At 48.1% G+C, this 19,699-nt stretch overlaps 1 protein-coding gene across 1 annotated transcript in view; it reads right to left on the bottom strand.

Annotated features, from left to right (window-relative positions):
- LOC143803639 (ferroportin-like) overlaps nt 1-19,699 on the bottom strand; it is a 31,693-nt gene that overhangs the window by 11,068 nt on the left and 926 nt on the right. The gene's annotated exons all lie outside the window — the stretch shown is intronic.

The raw sequence follows: 19,699 nt of genomic DNA on the forward strand, positions 1-19,699 counted from the left end.
AACTACCAAAAAAATGGTGCAAGAAAATGTCCAAAATGTACAAAAATCTTTATTAAATAAATATAAAAGATATAACAACAAGGAATGCAGAAATGGTGGATAAAAGATGCAGGTAACATGTACCGTATGTCTGGAGATAAATGGCACCTCACCACAAGTCAGCAGACAGGCAGAGCATAACATAATTTGCTTACTGCTACATTTTTAGGACTCAATAAGTATGCCATAAATGGAACACAAAAAAAAAAAAAAAAATTTGTGAACCAGCCAGTACGTATCACATGATATAAGTATACAATGTAAACTAAAGGAGTCCTACCAGCTGCTGTCCTGGGGAGAGCGCATCCACTCCAGACCCACCCCAACGCGCGTTTCGGCGATGTCCTTCCTCAGGGGGCGTGCCGAATCACCCACAAGATGGAGTTTATATAGTGCCAGTAATTAAAGATAGCCCATGCGCAGGGGTGCCGCACAATCAGTGCATCAGACCGGCGCCGGAAACACATGGGCCCATGTGATCCGACCCCGGACCGCGACCCGGAAGTACGGCAGTGACCCAGTGCGCATGACAGGAAGTATTGGTGCGGCCATATTGGAAAAGGGAACGCTGCAAAGGATGTGGGAAATTACACCCATATCATGGACCAAGGTTACAATGCAGCCATATTACAAGCTGGCAAAAGTGCCAGCACATGCAGATGTAATAACAAAGTATATTTAAAACATCTCCTGCGCACAAATAGATAGATAACACAATATATATAGGGCATAAAATGCGAAAATGTAACAGAAAAGAAGATGAAAACAAATAATATACATTTATAGCCATACTGCATATTGTATACCAATATACAACCAAATATAAGCATATAATACATGCACAACATGGTCACTAGTCACCATACAACACATTATCGTTACATAATCCCATAAACATAATAATAAAGATTTTCAATAGCCATATAAGTATAGAAAAACGACAACAATGTGTATATTCAATCTAAGTAATAAGTATATAATGAACAAAATCAATTTCTTCGCATCCGTAGGATTTGTTCCACAGATGCAGATTTTGAATTTAGGGCAGAGGAACTAAAACAACGTTTCCTCGCTCGGGGATATAGCCGGCGTGTACTCAAGCGTGCGTACCACAGGGCAAAACATTCCTCTAGGCACGATCTCCTCTATGGTAATTCACGTACCCAATCCTCCTCCAATAAACAGGTGACACGTTTTGTCACTACGTTCAACTCGCAGTCCGACAGGGTCTATTCCGCTATTTCAAATGCTTGGCCTATATTAAAAGTGGACGCCACCCTTTCCAAAATTATTCCGGATAAACCATCGGTGGCGTACAGACGTGGTAAAAATCTACGCAACCTTTTGGTCTCCAGCCATTATGATAATTATCACAAAGGGACATTTTTGGACAGATTCCCAAGGCGGGTGGGTTGTGTTCCGTGTGGTGGCTGCGTCGCCTGCCCAAACGTGGATCGTGCTGATACATTCAGTAATTCTGATGGGACAAAGTTGTACAAAATTAACCATCATATAACCTGTACAACAAGATATGTGGTATATTTTGCCACATGTCCTTGTGGGCTTATATACATCGGCCTTACATCGAGACAACTTAAAGTCCGTATCAGAGAACACGTTTTGGGCATTGAGGCGGCGGTTACCCACACGGAACCAACCACCCTTAAAACAATCCCTCGCCACTTTAAGTTATTTCATAACTGTAATAGTGCTCTTCTCCGAGTACGTGGCATTGATTGTATTAAGATCAATATCCGGGGGGGGAATCTGTCCAAACGCCTTAATCAGATGGAGACCAAATGGATCTGGCGGTTGAACACAGTCCATCCATATGGCCTTAATGAATGCCTCTCCTTTGTCCCTTTTCTATAAATTAGTGCGGTTCTCAAGGGTTGGCTATTTGTGCAGGTTTCTGTACTGTTGGCATTTTAACTTTTTTTATTTTTGTCTTGATTTTTCTTCTTTTATTATGTTTACTTTGGTAGCATTATCATGCCTGTCACCGTGTCATCTACTTGATAAGGAGTTCCGGTGAAGCTGAGGATCATCGTTGGACCAATTTTCTATGTGCCCTCTTCAACATGGACTTTGTTATTTGTCATAAATTCATCTTGTATATGCGCGCACATATATATATATATATATTAATGTTTATATGTATAGAGAGATATATATACACAATATAAGGCTATGCCCCCTGGTCTAGGGGTGCGTTGTTATATGCTCATCATGGTTGTAATGATATACACTGTGTCATATAATCTTTTGCTGTGTATTTTGTTCATTATATACTTATTACTTAGATTGAATATACACATTGTTGTCGTTTTTCTATACTTATATGGCTATTGAAAATCTTTATTATTATGTTTATGGGATTATGTAACGATAATGTGTTGTATGGTGACTAGTGACCATGTTGTGCATGTATTATATGCTTATATTTGGTTGTATATTGGTATACAATATGCAGTATGGCTATAAATGTATATTATTTGTTTTCATCTTCTTTTCTGTTACATTTTCGCATTTTATGCCCTATATATATTGTGTTATCTATCTATTTGTGCGCAGGAGATGTTTTAAATATACTTTGTTATTACATCTGCATGTGCTGGCACTTTTGCCAGCTTGTAATATGGCTGCATTGTAACCTTGGTCCATGATATGGGTGTAATTTCCCACATCCTTTGCAGCGTTCCTTTTTCCAATATGGCCGCACCAATACTTCCTGTCATGCGCACTGGGTCACTGCCGTACTTCCGGGTCGCGGTCCGGGGTCGGATCACATGGGCCCATGTGTTTCCGGCGCCGGTCTGATGCACTGATTGTGCGGCACCCCTGCGCATGGGCTATCTTTAATTACTGGCACTATATAAACTCCATCTTGTGGGTGATTCGGCACGCCCCCTGAGGAAGGACATCGCCGAAACGCGCGTTGGGGTGGGTCTGGAGTGGATGCGCTCTCCCCAGGACAGCAGCTGGTAGGACTCCTTTAGTTTACATTGTATACTTATATCATGTGATACGTACTGGCTGGTTCACAAATTTTTTTTTTTTTTTTTTTTTGTGTTCCATTTATGGCATACTTATTGAGTCCTAAAAATGTAGCAGTAAGCAAATTATGTTATGCTCTGCCTGTCTGCTGACTTGTGGTGAGGTGCCATTTATCTCCAGACATACGGTACATGTTACCTGCATCTTTTATCCACCATTTCTGCATTCCTTGTTGTTATATCTTTTATATTTATTTAATAAAGATTTTTGTACATTTTGGACATTTTCTTGCACCATTTTTTTGGTAGTTTGTTCCCTTATAGGGAATCCCTAGGAGACCAGGGATAGTCAACGTACGAGCGTGGGCGCCGTTCTCGTATTTTCTTAGGGTGCCAACCCCCGCATCTAGGTAGGGATACATTACAGGTCTGTATTATTATTAGGGGTAGTGCACATATATCTTTACACTCTCTAGGTATATTTTATACCACTTGTGTTATATCACCTAAGTAGGACATGTTATGATGCTTATTGTTGGTATATTTTCAGTATAGGGCGTGTGTTTATACATGTTGGGGTTACCTGCCCCATTATACCGAATTATTAGATAGGGATTTTTTAGTACAATATTTAATAAAGTATTCCATTTTATGGGGGTTATTTCTCTATTTGTAAGCTATTTTTGGTTTTCCCTCCTAAACAAATATTTTTTCATTAGTAAGTCGGTTAGCAAAACGTTGCGCCTTCTCCTGAGACAACGTCAAATTGTCCACCACGTGAGTCCAAATTTGTTGCAACCTGTCCATCACAGAATCCACACCAGGACAGTCAGAAGGCTCAACCTGCCCCGAAGAAAAACGAGGATGAAAACCAGAATTACAAAAAAAAGGCGAAACCAAAGTAGCAGAACTAGCCCGATTATTAAGGGTGAACTCGGCCAATGGCAAGAAGGTCACCCAATCATCCTGATCAGCAGAAACAAAGCATCTCAGATAGGTTTCCAAGGTCTGATTGGTTCGTTCGGTTTGGCCATTTGTCTGAGGATGGAACACTGAAGAAAAAGACAAATCAATGCCCATCTTAGCACAAAAGGACCGCCAAAACCTAGAAACAAATTGGGAACCTCTGTCCGACACAATGTTCTCCGGAATGCCATGCAAACGAACCACATGCTGAAAAAATAATGGAACCAAATCAGAGGAGGAAGGCAATTTAGGCAAGGGTACCAAATGGACCATCTTAGAAAACCGATCACAAACCACCCAGATGACAGACATCCTTTGAGAGACAGGAAGATCAGAAATAAAATCCATGGAAATATGTGTCCAGGGCCTCTTCGGGACAGGCAAAGGCAAAAGCAACCCACTGGCAGGAGAACAGCAAGGTTTGGCCCGAGCACAAGTCCCACAGGACTGCACAAAAGAACGCACATCCCGCGACAAGGAAGGCCACCAAAAGGACCTGGCAACCAAATCTCTGGTACCAAAAATCCCAGGATGACCAGCCAATACTGAACAATGAACCTCAGAAATAACCCTACTAGTCCATCTATCAGGGACAAACAGTTTCTCCACTGGGCAGCGGTCAGGTCTATCAGCCTGAAACTCCTGCAGCACCCGCCGCAAATCAGGGGAGATGGCAGACAGAATCACCCCCTCTTTAAGAATACCAGCCGGCTCAGGGACTCCCGGAGATTCAGGCAAAAAACTCCTAGAAAGGGCATCAGCCTTCACATTCTTAGATCCCGGAAGGTATGAGACCACAAAATCAAAACGGGAGAAAAACAGTGACCATTGAGCCTGTCTAGGATTCAACCTCTTGGCGGACTCGAGGTAAGTCAGATTCTTGTGATCAGTCAGGACCACCACGCGATGTTTGGCTCCCTCAAGCCAATGTCGCCACTCCTCAAATGCCCACTTCATAGCCAACAACTCCCGATTGCCGACATCATAATTACGCTCGGCAGGCGAAAACTTTCTAGAAAAGAAAGCACACGGCTTCATCAAAGAGCCATCAGAACTTCTCTGAGACAAAACAGCCCCTGCCCCAATCTCAGAAGCATCAACCTCGACCTGAAAAGGGAGCAAAACATCTGGCTGACGCAACACAGGGGCCGAAGTAAAACGACGTTTAAGCTCCTGAAAGGCCTCAACGGCCGCAGGGGACCAATTCACCACATCAGTGCCTTTCTCCGTCAAATCAGTCAAAGGCTTAACCACACTAGAAAAATTAGCGATGAAGCGACGATAAAAATTAGCAAAGCCCAGGAACTTCTGAAGACTCTTCACAGATGTAGGTTGAGTCCAATCATAAATGGCCTGAACTTTAACAGGATCCATCTCGATAGTAGAAGGGGAAAAAATGAAGCCCAAAAAGGAAACCTTCTGAACTCCAAAGAGGCATTTAGAGCCCTTCACAAACAACGCATTAGCACGAAGGACCTGGAACACCATCCTGACCTGCCTCACATGAGACTCCCAATCATCTGAAAAGACCAAAATATCATCCAAATATACGATCATGAACCTATCCAGATACTTCCGGAAGATGTCGTGCATAAAGGACTGAAACACAGATGGAGCATTAGAAAGCCCGAATGGCATCACCAGGTACTCAAAATGGCCCTCGGGCGTATTAAATGCTGTTTTCCATTCATCGCCCTGTTTAATACGCACAAGATTATACGCCCCTCGAAGGTCAATCTTGGCAAACCAACTAGCCCCCTTAATCCGAGCAAACAAATCAGACAACAGAGGCAAAGGGTACTGAAATTTGACCGTGATTTTATTGAGAAGGCGGTAATCTATACAGGGTCTCAGAGAGCCATCCTTCTTGGCCACAAAAAAGAACCCTGCTCCCAACGGCGACGAAGACGGGCGAATATGCCCTTTCTCCAAGGACTCCTTTACATAACTCCGCATAGCGGCATGTTCTGGCACAGATAAATTGAACAGTCGGCCCTTAGGGAACTTACTACCAGGAATCAAATTAATAGCACAATCACAATCCCTATGAGGAGGTAGGGCACTGGACTTGGGCTCATCAAATACATCCTGGTAATCCGACAAATACTCAGGGACTTCAGAAGGAGTGGAACAAGAAATTGACATCAAAGGAACATCACCTTGTATCCCTTGACAACCCCAACTAGACACAGACATTGATTTCCAATCCAGTACTGGATTATGAACCTGTAACCATCGCAAACCCAACACAACAACATCATGCAAATTATGCAACACCAAAAAGCGAATATTTTCCTGATGTGCGGGAGCCATGTACATGGTCAGCTGAGTCCAGTACTGAGGTTTATTCTTGGCCAATGGCGTAGCATCAATCCCCCTTAAGGGAATAGGACTCTGCAAAGGCTCCAAGAAAAAACCACAGTGCCTGGCAAACTCCAAGTCCATCAAGTTCAGGGCAGCGCCCGAATCCACAAATGCCATAACAGAGTAGGACGACAGTGAGCAAATCAGAGTAACAGATAAGAGAAATTTAGGCTGCACAGTACTAATGGTGACAGACCTAGCGAACCTCTTAGTGCGCTTAGGACAATCAGAGATAGCATGAGAGGAGTCACCACAGTAAAAACACAGCCCATTCTGACGTCTGTGTTCTTGCCGTTCAGCTCTGGTCAAAGTCCTATCACATTGCATAGGCTCAGGCCTCCACTCAGAGGACACCGCCAAATGGTGCACAACTTTGCGCTCGCGCAAACGCCGATCAATCTGAATGGCCAAAGACATTGACTCATTCAGACCAGCAGGCGTAGGGAACCCCACCATAACATCCTCAAGGGCTTCAGAAAGACCCTTTCTGAAAATTGCTGCCAGGGCACACTCATTCCACTGAGTAATCACAGACCACTTTCTAAACTTCTGGCAATATACTTCTGCCTCATCCTGACCCTGACATAGAGTCAGCAAGATCTTTTCTGCCTGATCCACAGAATTAGGTTCGTCATAAAGCAATCCAAGCGCTAGAAAAAATGCATCCACATTAAGCAATGCAGGATTTCCTGGCTCAAGGGAGAATGCCCAGTCTTGCGGGTCACCACGCAACAAAGAAATAATAATCTTTACTTGCTGAATGGGATCACCAGAGGAGCGGGGTTTCAGAGCAAGAAACAGTCTGCAATTATTTTTGAAATTCAAAAATTTAGATCTATCCCCAGAAAACAAATCAGGAATTGGAATTCTAGGCTCTAACATCGGATTCTGAACTACATAATCTTGAATCCTCTGTACCCTAGCAGTGAGTTGATCCACACAAGAGGACAAACCCTGAATATCCATATCTACACCTGAGTCCTGAACCACCCAGAGGTTAAGGGGAAAAGAAAGACAAAACAAGCTGCAAAGAAAAAAAAATTGACTCAGAACTTCTCTTATCCCTCTTTTGAGATGCATTAACACTTTGTGGGCCAGCTGTACTGTTATGACCTGGTGGTTAGGAGCACCCGAAGTGACCTGATGGTTTAAAACAGAAAACCTGGGACAAGCTCAGAGGAAGTGGTAACTCTACTGACCGCAATCCCTAATCCTATCACACACACTAGAAATAGCCGTGGAGCGTACCTAACTCTCCCTAGACGCCTCTTCACAGCCTAAGAGCTAACTACCCCTAAAGATAGAAATAGAAGCCTACCTTGCCTCAGAGAAATTCCCCAAAGTAAAGGTAGCCCCCCACAAATATTGACTGTGAGTTAAGAGGGAAGTGACAAACACAGGAATGAAACAGATTTTAGCAAAGGAGGCCGAATCTTCTCTAGAAAGACTGAGGATAGGAAAGGGAACTATGCGGTCAGTACAAAAAACTACAAAAGCCACGCAGAGTGTGCAAAAAGACTCCCCACACCGACTCACGGTGTGGAGGTGCAGCTCTGCACCCCCAGAGCTTCCAGCTAGCAAGGAAATATCATAATAGCAGGCTGGACTGAAACATAGCAAGTACTGAAAAATATATTCAAAAACCAATGAACAGCAAATGACTAGCAAGGACTTAGCTTCTGCTGGAGTAGTCAGGTCATCTGAGAATTCCAAGAGAGATCTGAACCAGTACTGAGACATTGACAGCTGGCATGGACTAACGACCTGAGCAGAGTTAAATAGGGAAGCCAGCAGCAGCAATAAACGAGGGCAGCTGAGAAAGCAACCTCAAAGATCAGCAGTTCCACTCAAAGCCACCAGAGGGTGTCCAAGGACAGAACTCACCAAAGTACCATTCACGACCACAGGAGGGAGCCCGAGAACGGAATTCACAACAGCAGTGCAGTACATATAGTACAGGTAGAGGGCAGTACAATACATATAGTGCAGGTAGAGGGCAGTACAGTACATATAGTACAGGTAGAGGGCAGTACAGCATATGTAATACAGGTAAAGAGAAGTACAGTACATATAGTACTGGTAGAGGACAGTACAATACATGTAGTACAGGTAGAGATCAGTACAGTACATATAGTGCAGGTAGAGGGCAGTGCAGTACATATAGTACAGGTAGAGGACAGTATAATACTTGTAGTACATGTAGAGATCAGTACAGTACATATAGGACAGGTAGAGAGAAGTACAGAACATATAGTATGGGTAGAGGACAGTACAATACATGTAGTACATGTAGAGTGCAGTACAGTACATATAGTACAGGTAGAGGACAGTACAATACTTGTAGTACAGGTAGAGATCAGTACAGTACATATAGTGCAGGTAGAGGGCAGTACAATACATATAGTACAGGTAGAGGGCAGTACAGTACATATAGTGCAGGTAGAGGGCAGTGCAGTACCTATAGTACAGGTAGAGGGCAGTGCAGTACATATAGTACTGCTCTGTAGAGAGGCTAATAGGCATCAGTCAGCGAGCTCCTCAGTACACAGGTGGCTGCAGGTGCTGTTCGCCCCCCCCCCCCCATCATACGCCCCTTGCTTTGTAGGTGGACTCTGGTTTCTAGTTACTTTCTGCCTGGAAGAACCATTGTCCTCTGAGGATATTGTAACTTGAGGCCGGCGGCAGCGCAGATCTAGGAGGTGGCAGCGCAGATCTAGGAGGTGGCAGCGCAGATCTAGGAGGTGGCAGCACAGATCTCGGAGGTGGCAGCGCAGATCTCGAAGGTGGCAGCACAGATCTAGGAGGTGGCAGCACAGATCTCAGAGGTGGCAGCACAGATCTAGGAGGTGGCAGCACAGATCTCGGAGGTGGCAGCCCAGATCTAGGAGGTGGCAGCACAGATCTCAGAGGTGGCACCACAGATCTCAGAGGTGGCACCACAGATCTAGGAGGTGGCAGCACAGATCTAGGAGGTGGCAGCACAGATCTCAGAGGCGGCAACACAGATCTCAGAGGTGGCACCACAGATCTAGGAGGTGGCAGCACAGATCTAGGAGGTGGCAGCACAGATCTCAGAGGTGGCAGCCCAGATCTAGGAGGTGGCAGCACAGATCTCAGAGGTGGCACCACAGATCTAGGAGGTGGCAGCACAGATCTAGGAGGTGGCAGCACAGATCTCAGAGGTGGCACCATAGATCTAGGATGTGGCAGCACAGATCTAGGAGGTGGCAGCACAGATCTCAGAGGTGGCAGCCCAGATCTAGGAGGTGGCAGCACAGATCTAGGAGGTGGCAGCACAGATCTCAGAGGTGGCACCACAGATCTAGAAGGTGGCAGCACAGATCTAGGAGGTGGCAGCACAGATCTCAGAGGTGGCACCACAGATCTAGAAGGTGGCAGCACAGATCTAGGAGGTGGCAGCACAGATCTCAGAGGTGGCACCACAGATCTAGGAGGTGGCAGCGCAGATCTAGGAGGTGGCAGCGCAGATCTCGGAGGTGGCAGCCCAGATCTTAGACGTGGCACCACAGATCTAGGAGGTGGCAGTGTAGCGCCCCCACTGCCGCAGGGCCGAGGGGTACCCGGTACCGGGCCTCTAAGTCTCTGCTCTGGGGTTGTCACGGTGGCTAGACCCGGTCCGTGACCCTGCTGAGGGGCGTACAGTGATAGATGTGGATGGTGGTGGTGGTGCGGTGCAGTAAATAACGAGGACACCAGGTTGCAGTCTCTTTACCTCTTTACTGAAGGTCTCTGGGTCCTCAGTCCGGAATACGGTTCACCAGGCTGCACAAGCCTGGCCGGTCCGATGGCACCTCCAGAGTTCCCTTCGCAGGTGGAAATCTGTGCCTTCCTGCTAGCGCTATGTGTTGTGGTCCTCCCCTGCTGTGCTTACGGGATAGTCCCCACAACTGTTGTGTCTGTTTCTCGTGTTCCCTCACAACTCGATTCTGATGTTCTTCTTCTTCTTCTCGTCCCCCAGATCTTATGGTAGGACGCACCCGTATGACGGGAAGGCTCGGAGCTCTTCCGGGACCCTAGAGTCGCCCCTCTCCACAAGTTGCCCCCTATGTCTGCGTAGGTGATGTAGGTGAGACAGCCAGCCTATAGCTCTCTGTCCTGCCGTTGGTTTGAAGTAATGCTTAGAGCTCTGTACTTCCTCGGCGTTCCGGCCACCGGTTAGTTACGCCTCAGTAGGATGTTGCCTCGTCTTACAGCACGACTCCTACTGGTATTTCTCCCTGTTGCGTTGATCTCGTTTCTCACTCAGTACAATAAATCTCGCTTCTTGTCCTTTCTTAGGGCACCGCCGCTATGAAGTGCAGGCGCGGTCCCGTAGCTTTCTCTCTGATTGCCAGGCCTCTGTCAGGATCCCACCCCTGACAGGGACCCTACCGAATCTTCCCCCACAACACCCTCTGCCACAAGGTGTTGCCTGGTTCCAACCCAGTCAGCGTTCTCCCTAACTTCCTGCCTGACCCCCAGTTTTACCAGACTGTGAGGAGTGGCCTAATGAATAGCACCCTTAGCTCCCCCTGGAGGCCAGACTGTGAAGTGTATTGGTGTCTGTGATACCTGGTCAGATGAACTCCTTCAGTGCCATCAGACTTACCACAGCCCCCCTTAGCGGCGGAGCCACAGTACTGCAACGACCAGGACTCTGGGGCGCTGCAGCAGCACAGATCTAGGAGGTGGCAGCACAGATCTCAGAGGTGGCATCACAGATCTCAGAGGTGGCACCACAAATCTAGGAGGTGGCAGCACAGATCTCAGAGGTGGCAGCACAGATCTAGGAGGTGGCAGTACAGATCTCAGAGGTGGCACCACAGATCTAGGAGGTGGCAGCGCAGATCTCGGAGGTGGCAGCCCATATCTCGGAGGTGGAAGCACAGATCTTGTAGGTGGCAGCGCAGATCTAGGAGGTGGCAGCGCAGATCTTGGAGGTGGCAGCACAGATCTAGGAGGTGGCAGTGCAGATCTTGGAGGTGGCAGCGCAGATCTAGGAGGTGGCAGCGCAGATCTAGGAGGTGGCAGCGCAGATCTTGGAGGTGGCAGCGCAGATCTTGGAGGTGGCAGCGCAGATCTCGGAGGTGGCAGCGCAGATTTGGAGGTGGCAGCACAGATCTCGGAGGTGGAAGCGCAGATCTCAGAGGTGGCAGCACAGATCTTGTAGGTGGCAGCACAGATCTCGGAGGTGGCAGCACAGATCTCGGAGGTGGCAGCACAGATCTTGGAGGTGGCAGCGCAGATCTTGGAGGTGGCAGCGCAGATCTAGGAGGTGGCAGCGCAGATCTAGGAGGTGGCAGCGCAGATCTTGGAGGTGGCAGCGCAGATCTTGGAGGTGGCAGCGCAGATCTTGGAGGTGGCAGCGCAGATCTAGGAGGTGGCAGCACAGATCTCGGAGGTGGCAGCACAGATCTTGGAGGTGGCAGCGCAGATCTTGGAGGTGGCAGCGCAGATCTAGGAGGTGGCAGCGCAGATCTAGGAGGTGGCAGCGCAGATCTTGGAGGTGGCAGCGCAGATCTTGGAGGTGGCAGCGCAGATCTTGGAGGTGGCAGCGCAGATCTAGGAGGTGGCAGCGCAGATCTTGGAGGTGGCAGCGCAGATCTAGGAGGTGGCAGCGCAGATCTTGGAGGTGGCAGCGCAGATCTCGGAGGTGGCAGCGCAGATCTCGGAGGTGGCAGCGCAGATTTGGAGGTGGCAGCACAGATCTCGGTGGTGGCAGCACAGATCTCGGAGGTGGCAGCACAGATCTCGGAGGTGGCAGCACAGATCTAAGAGGTGGCAGCACAGATCTAGGAGGTGGCTGCACAGATCTAGGAGGTGGCAGCACAGATCTAGGAGGTGGCAGCACGGATCTTGTAGGTGGCAGCACAGATCTAGGAGGTGGCAGCCCAGATCTTGTAGGTGGCAGCACAGATCTAGGAGGTGGCAGCACAGATCTAGGAGGTGGCAGCACAGATCTCGGAGGTGGCAGCGCAGATCTTGGAGGTGGCAGCACAGATCTAGGAGGTGGCAGCACAGATCTAGGAGGTGGCAGCGCAGATCTAGGAGGTGGCAGCACAGATCTAGGAGGTGGCATCACAGATCTTGTAGGTGGCAGCACAGATCTAGGAGGTGGCAGCCCAGATCTTGTAGGTGGCAGCACAGATCTAGGAGGTGGCAGCACAGATCTAGGAGGTGGCAGCACAGATCTCGGAGGTGGCAGCGCAGATCTTGGAGGTGGCAGCACAGATCTAGGAGGTGGCATCACAGATCTAGGAGGTGGCAGCACAGATCTTGTAGGTGGCAGCACAGATCTAGGAGGTGGCAGCACAGATCTAGGAGGTGGCAGCACAGATCTAGGAGGTGGCAGCACAGATCTTGTAGGTGGCAGCACAGATCTAGGAGGTGGCAGCCCAGATCTTGTAGGTGGCAGCACAGATCTAGGAGGTGGCAGCACAGATCTTGGAGGTGGCAGCGCAGATCTCGGAGGTGGCAGCACAGATCTTGTAGGTGGCAGCACAGATCTAGGAGGTGGCAGCGCAGATCTTGTAGGTGGCAGCACAGATCTAGGAGGTGGCAACACAGATCTAGGAGGTGTGTTATGGTTCTCAATGGCAAGAGAACATAGCCCAGCAAACATAAGAACTAGCTCTTGGAAGGATGGAAACTAAACTGACCATGAACTAAACCTGCCGCACAACTAACAGTAGCCGGGTAGCGTAGCCTGCGTTTTATCCCTAGACGCCCAGCGCCGGCCGGAGGACTAACTAATCCTGGCAGAGGAAAATATAGTCCTGGCTCACCTCTAGAGAAATTTCCCCGAAAGGCAGACAGAGGCCCCCACAAATATTGGCGGTGATTTTAGATGAAATGACAAATGTAGTATGAAAATAGGTTTAGCAAAATTGAGGTCCGCTTACTAGATAGCAGGAAGACAGAAAGGGCACTTTCATGGTCAGCTGAAAACCCTATCAAAACACCATCCTGAAATTACTTTAAGACTCTAGTATTAACTCATAACATCAGAGTGGCAATTTCAGATCACAAGAGCTTTCCAGACACAGAAACGAAACTACAGCTGTGAACTGGAACAAAATGCAAAAACAAACAAGGACTAAAGTCCAACTTAGCTGGGAGTTGTCTAGCAGCAGGAACATGCACAGAAAGGCTTCTGATTACAATGTTGACCGGCATGGAAGTGACAGAGGAGCAAGGCTAAATAGCGACTCCCACATCCTGATGGAAACAGGTGAACAGAGAGGATGATGCACACCAGTTCAATTCCACCAGTGGCCACCGGGGGAGCCCAAAATCCAATTTCACAACAGTACCCCCCCCTCAAGGAGGGGGCACCGAACCCTCACCAGAACCACCAGGGCGATCAGGATGAGCCCTATGAAAGGCACGGACCAAATCGGAGGCATGAACATCAGAGGCAGTGACCCAAGAATTATCCTCCTGACCGTATCCCTTCCATTTGACCAGATACTGGAGTTTCCGTCTGGAAACACGGGAGTCCAAGATTTTTTCCACAACGTACTCCAACTCGCCCTCAACCAACACCGGAGCAGGAGGCTCAACGGAAGGCACAACCGGTACCTCATACCTGCGCAATAATGACCGATGAAAAACATTATGAATAGAAAAAGATGCAGGGAGGTCCAAACGGAAGGACACAGGGTTAAGAATCTCCAATATCTTGTACGGGCCGATGAACCGAGGCTTAAACTTGGGAGAAGAAACCCTCATAGGGACAAAACGAGAAGACAACCACACCAAGTCCCCAACACAAAGCCGAGGACCAACCCGACGCCGGCGGTTGGCAAAAAGCTGAGTCTTCTCCTGGGACAACTTCAAATTGTCCACTACCTGCCCCCAAATCTGATGTAACCTCTCCACCACAGCATCCACTCCAGGACAATCCGAAGATTCCACCTGACCAGAAGAAAATCGAGGATGAAACCCCGAATTACAGAAAAAGGGAGACACCAAGGTGGCAGAGCTGGCCCGATTATTGAGGGCAAACTCCGCTAAAGGCAAAAAAGCAACCCAATCATCCTGATCTGCAGACACAAAACACCTCAAATATGTCTCCAAGGTCTGATTCGTCCGCTCGGTCTGGCCATTAGTCTGAGGATGGAAAGCAGACGAGAAAGACAAATCTATGCCCATCCTAGCACAGAATGCTCGCCAAAATCTAGACACGAATTGGGTACCTCTGTCAGAAACGATATTCTCCGGAATACCATGCAAACGGACCACATTTTGAAAAAACAGAGGAACCAACTCGGAAGAAGAAGGCAACTTAGGCAGGGGAACCAAATGGACCATCTTAGAGAAACGATCACACACCACCCAGATGACAGACATCTTCTGAGAAACAGGAAGATCCGAAATAAAATCCATCGAGATGTGCGTCCAGGGCCTCTTCGGGATAGGCAAGGGCAACAACAATCCACTAGCCCGATAACAACAAGGCTTGGCCCGAGCACAAACGTCACAAGACTGCACAAAGCCTCGCACATCTCGAGACAGGGAAGGCCACCAGAAGGACCTTGCCACCAAATCCCTGGTACCAAAGATTCCAGGATGACCTGCCAACGCAGAAGAATGAACCTCAGAAATGACTTTACTGGTCCAATCATCAGGAACAAACAGTCTACCAGGTGGGCAACGATCAGGTCTATCCGCCTGAAACTCCTGCAAGGCCCGCCGCAGGTCTGGAGAAACGGCAGACAATATCACTCCATCCTTAAGGATACCTGTAGGTTCAGAATTACCAGGGGAGTCAGGCTCAAAACTCCTAGAAAGGGCATCCGCCTTAACATTCTTAGAACCCGGCAGGTAGGACACCACAAAATTAAACCGAGAGAAAAACAACAACCAGCGCGCCTGTCTAGGATCCAGGCGTCTGGCGGACTCAAGATAAATTAGATTTTTGTGGTCAGTCAATACCACCACCTGATGTCTAGCCCCCTCAAGCCAATGACGCCACTCCTCAAAAGCCCACTTCATGGCCAAAAGCTCCCGATTCCCAACATCATAATTCCGCTCGGCGGGCGAAAATTTACGCGAGAAAAAAGCACAAGGTCTCATCACGGAGCAATCGGAACTTCTCTGCGACAAAACCGCCCCAGCTCCGATTTCAGAAGCGTCGACCTCAACCTGAAAAGGAAGAGCAACATCAGGCTGACGCAACACAGGGGCGGAAGAAAAGCGGCGCTTAAGCTCCCGAAAGGCCTCCACAGCAGCAGGGGACCAATCAGCAACATCAGCACCCTTCTTAGTCAAATCAGTCAATGGTTTAACAACATCAGAAAAACCAGCAATAAATCGACGATAAAAGTTAGCAAAGCCCAAAAATTTCTGAAGACTCTTAAGAGAAGAGGGTTGCGTCCAATCACAAATAGCCTGAACCTTGACAGGATCCATCTCGATGGAAGAGGGGGAAAAAATATATCCCAAAAAGGAAATCTTTTGAACCCCAAAAACGCACTTAGAACCCTTCACACACAAGGAATTAGACCGCAAAACCTGAAAAACCCTCCTGACCTGCTGGACATGAGAGTCCCAGTCATCCGAAAAAATCAAAATATCATCCAGATACACAATCATAAATTTATCCAAATAATCACGGAAAATGTCATGCATAAAGGACTGAAAGACTGAAGGGGCATTTGAAAGACCAAAAGGCATCACCAAATACTCAAAGTGGCCCTCGGGCGTATTAAATGCGGTCTTCCACTCATCCCCCTGCTTAATTCGCACCAAATTATACGCCCCACGGAGATCTATCTTAGAGAACCACTTGGCCCCCTTTATGCGAGCAAACAAATCAGTCAGCAGTGGCAACGGATATTGATATTTAACCGTGATTTTATTCAAAAGCCGATAATCAATGCACGGCCTCAAAGAGCCATCTTTCTTAGCCACAAAGAAAAAACCGGCTCCTAAGGGAGATGACGAAGGACGAATATGTCCCTTTTCCAAGGACTCCTTTATATATTCTCGCATAGCAGCATGTTCAGGCACAGACAGATTAAATAAACGACCCTTAGGGTATTTACTACCCGGAATCAAATCTATGGCACAATCGCACTCCCGGTGCGGAGGTAATGAACCAAGCTTAGGTTCTTCAAAAACGTCACGATATTCAGTCAAGAATTCAGGAATCTCAGAGGGAATAGATGATGAAATGGAAACCACAGGTACGTCCCCATGCGTCCCCTTACATCCCCAGCTTAACACAGACATAGCTTTCCAGTCAAGGACTGGGTTATGAGATTGCAGCCATGGCAATCCAAGCACCAACACATCATGTAGGTTATACAGCACAAGAAAGCGAATAATCTCCTGGTGATCCGGATTAATCCGCATAGTTACTTGTGTCCAGTATTGTGGTTTATTGCTAGCCAATGGGGTGGAGTCAATCCCCTTCAGGGGTATAGGAGTTTCAAGAGGCTCCAAATCATACCCACAGCGTTTGGCAAAGGACCAATCCATAAGACTCAAAGCGGCGCCAGAGTCGACATAGGCGTCCGCGGTAATAGATGATAAAGAACAAATCAGGGTCACAGATAGAATAAACTTAGACTGTAAAGTGCCAATTGAAACAGACTTATCAAGCTTCTTAGTACGCTTAGAGCATGCTGATATAACATGAGTTGAATCACCGCAATAGAAGCATAACCCATTCTTTCGTCTAAAATTCTGCCGTTCACTTCTGGACAGAATTCTATCACATTGCCTATTCTCTGGCGTCTTCTCAGTAGACACCGCCAAATGGTGCACAGGTTTGCGCTCCCGCAGACGCCTATCGATCTGGATAGCCATTGTCATGGACTCATTCAGACCCGCAGGCACAGGGAACCCCACCATAACATCCTTAATGGCATCAGAGAGACCCTCTCTGAAATTCGCCGCCAGGGCGCACTCATTCCACTGAGTAAGCACAGCCCATTTACGGAATTTCTGGCAGTATATTTCAGCTTCGTCTTGCCCCTGAGATAGGGACATCAAGGCCTTTTCCGCCTGAAGTTCTAACTGAGGTTCCTCATAAAGCAACCCCAAGGCCAGAAAAAACGCATCCACATTGAGCAACGCAGGATCCCCTGGAGCCAATACAAAAGCCCAATCCTGAGGGTCGCCCCGGAGCAAAGAAATCACAATCCTGACCTGCTGAGCAGGATCTCCAGCAGAGCGAGATTTCAGGGACAAAAACAACTTGCAATTATTTTTGAAATTTTGAAAGCAAGATCTATTCCCCGAGAAAAATTCAGGCAAAGGAATTCTAGGTTCAGATATAGGAACATGAACAACAAAATCTTGTAAATTTTGAACTTTCGTGGTGAGATTATTCAAACCTGCAGCTAAACTCTGAATATCCATTTTAAACAGGTGAACACAGAGCCATTCCAGGATTAGAAGGAGAGAGAGAGAGAAAGGCTGCAATATAGGCAGACTTGCAAGAGATTCAATTACAAGCACACTCAGAACTGAAGGAAAAAAAAAAAAAAAAAAATCTTCAGCAGACTTCTCTTTTCTCTCCTTTCTCTGTCAATTAATTTAACCCTTTTGGTCCGGTCAAACTGTTATGGTTCTCAATGGCAAGAGAACATAGCCCAGCAAACATAAGAACTAGCTCTTGGAAGGATGGAAACTAAACTGACCATGAACTAAACCTGCCGCACAACTAACAGTAGCCGGGTAGCGTAGCCTGCGTTTTATCCCTAGACGCCCAGCGCCGGCCGGAGGACTAACTAATCCTGGCAGAGGAAAATATAGTCCTGGCTCACCTCTAGAGAAATTTCCCCGAAAGGCAGACAGAGGCCCCCACAAATATTGGCGGTGATTTTAGATGAAATGACAAACGTAGTATGAAAATAGGTTTAGCAAAATTGAGGTCCGCTTACTAGATAGCAGGAAGACAGAAAGGGCACTTTCATGGTCAGCTGAAAACCCTATCAAAACACCATCCTGAAATTACTTTAAGACTCTAGTATTAACTCATAACATCAGAGTGGCAATTTCAGATCACAAGAGCTTTCCAGACACAGAAACGAAACTACAGCTGTGAACTGGAACAAAATGCAAAAACAAACAAGGACTAAAGTCCAACTTAGCTGGGAGTTGTCTAGCAGCAGGAACATGCACAGAAAGGCTTCTGATTACAATGTTGACCGGCATGGAAGTGACAGAGGAGCAAGGCTAAATAGCGACTCCCACATCCTGATGGAAACAGGTGAACAGAGAGGATGATGCACACCAGTTCAATTCCACCAGTGGCCACCGGGGGAGCCCAAAATCCAATTTCACAACAGAGGTGGCAGCACAGATCTTGTAGGTGGCAGCACAGATCTAGGAGGTGGCAGCACAGATCTAGGAGGTGGCAGCGCAGATCTAGGAGGTGGCAGCGCAGATCTTGTAGGTGGCAGCACAGATCTTGGAGGTGGCAGCGCAGATCTCGGAGGTGGCAGCGCAGATTTGGAGGTGGCAGCACAGATCTCGGTGGTGGCAGCACAGATCTCGGAGGTGGCAGCACAGATCTCGGAGGTGGCAGCACAGATCTAAGAGGTGGCAGCACAGATCTAGGAGGTGGCAGCACAGATCTAGGAGGTGGCAGCATGGATTTTGTAGGTGGCAGCACAGATCTAGGAGGTGGCAGCCCAGATCTTGTAGGTGGCAGCACAGATCTAGGAGGTGGCAGCACAGATCTAGGAGGTGGCAGCACAGATCTCGGAGGTGGCAGCGCAGATCTTGTAGGTGGCAGCACAGATCTAGGAGGTGGCAGCACAGATCTAGGAGGTGGCAGCGCAGATCTTGTAGGTGGCAGCACAGATCTAGGAGGTGGCAGCACAGATCTAGGAGATGGCAGCACAGATCTAGGAGGTGGCAGCACAGATCTTGTAGGTGGCAGCACAGATCTAGGAGGTGGCAGCCCAGATCATGTAGGTGGCAGCACAGATCTAGGAGGTGGCAGCACAGATCTCGGAGGTGGCAGCACAGATCATGTAGGTGGCAGCACAGATCTCGGAGGTGGCAGCGCAGATCTCGGAGGTGGCAGCACAGATCTAGGAGGTGGCAGCACAGATCTAGGAGGTGGCAGCGCAGATCTAGGAGGTGGCAGCCCAGATCTAGGAGGTGGCAGCACAGATCTCGGAGGTGGCAGCACAGATCTAGGAGGTGGCTGCACAGATCTCGGAGGTGGCAGCGCAGATCTCGGAGGTGGCAGCGCAGATCTCGGAGGTGGCAGCGCAGATCTTGGAGGTGGCAGCGCAGATCTTGGAGGTGGCAGCGCAGATCTCTGCGGTGACACCAGGGCAGGAAAGTGACGGAAAGTCCTCACAGGACGG

The sequence above is a fragment of the Ranitomeya variabilis genome, chromosome 2, assembly GCF_051348905.1.
Source record: "Ranitomeya variabilis isolate aRanVar5 chromosome 2, aRanVar5.hap1, whole genome shotgun sequence".
Lineage (NCBI taxonomy): Eukaryota > Metazoa > Chordata > Amphibia > Anura > Dendrobatidae > Ranitomeya > Ranitomeya variabilis.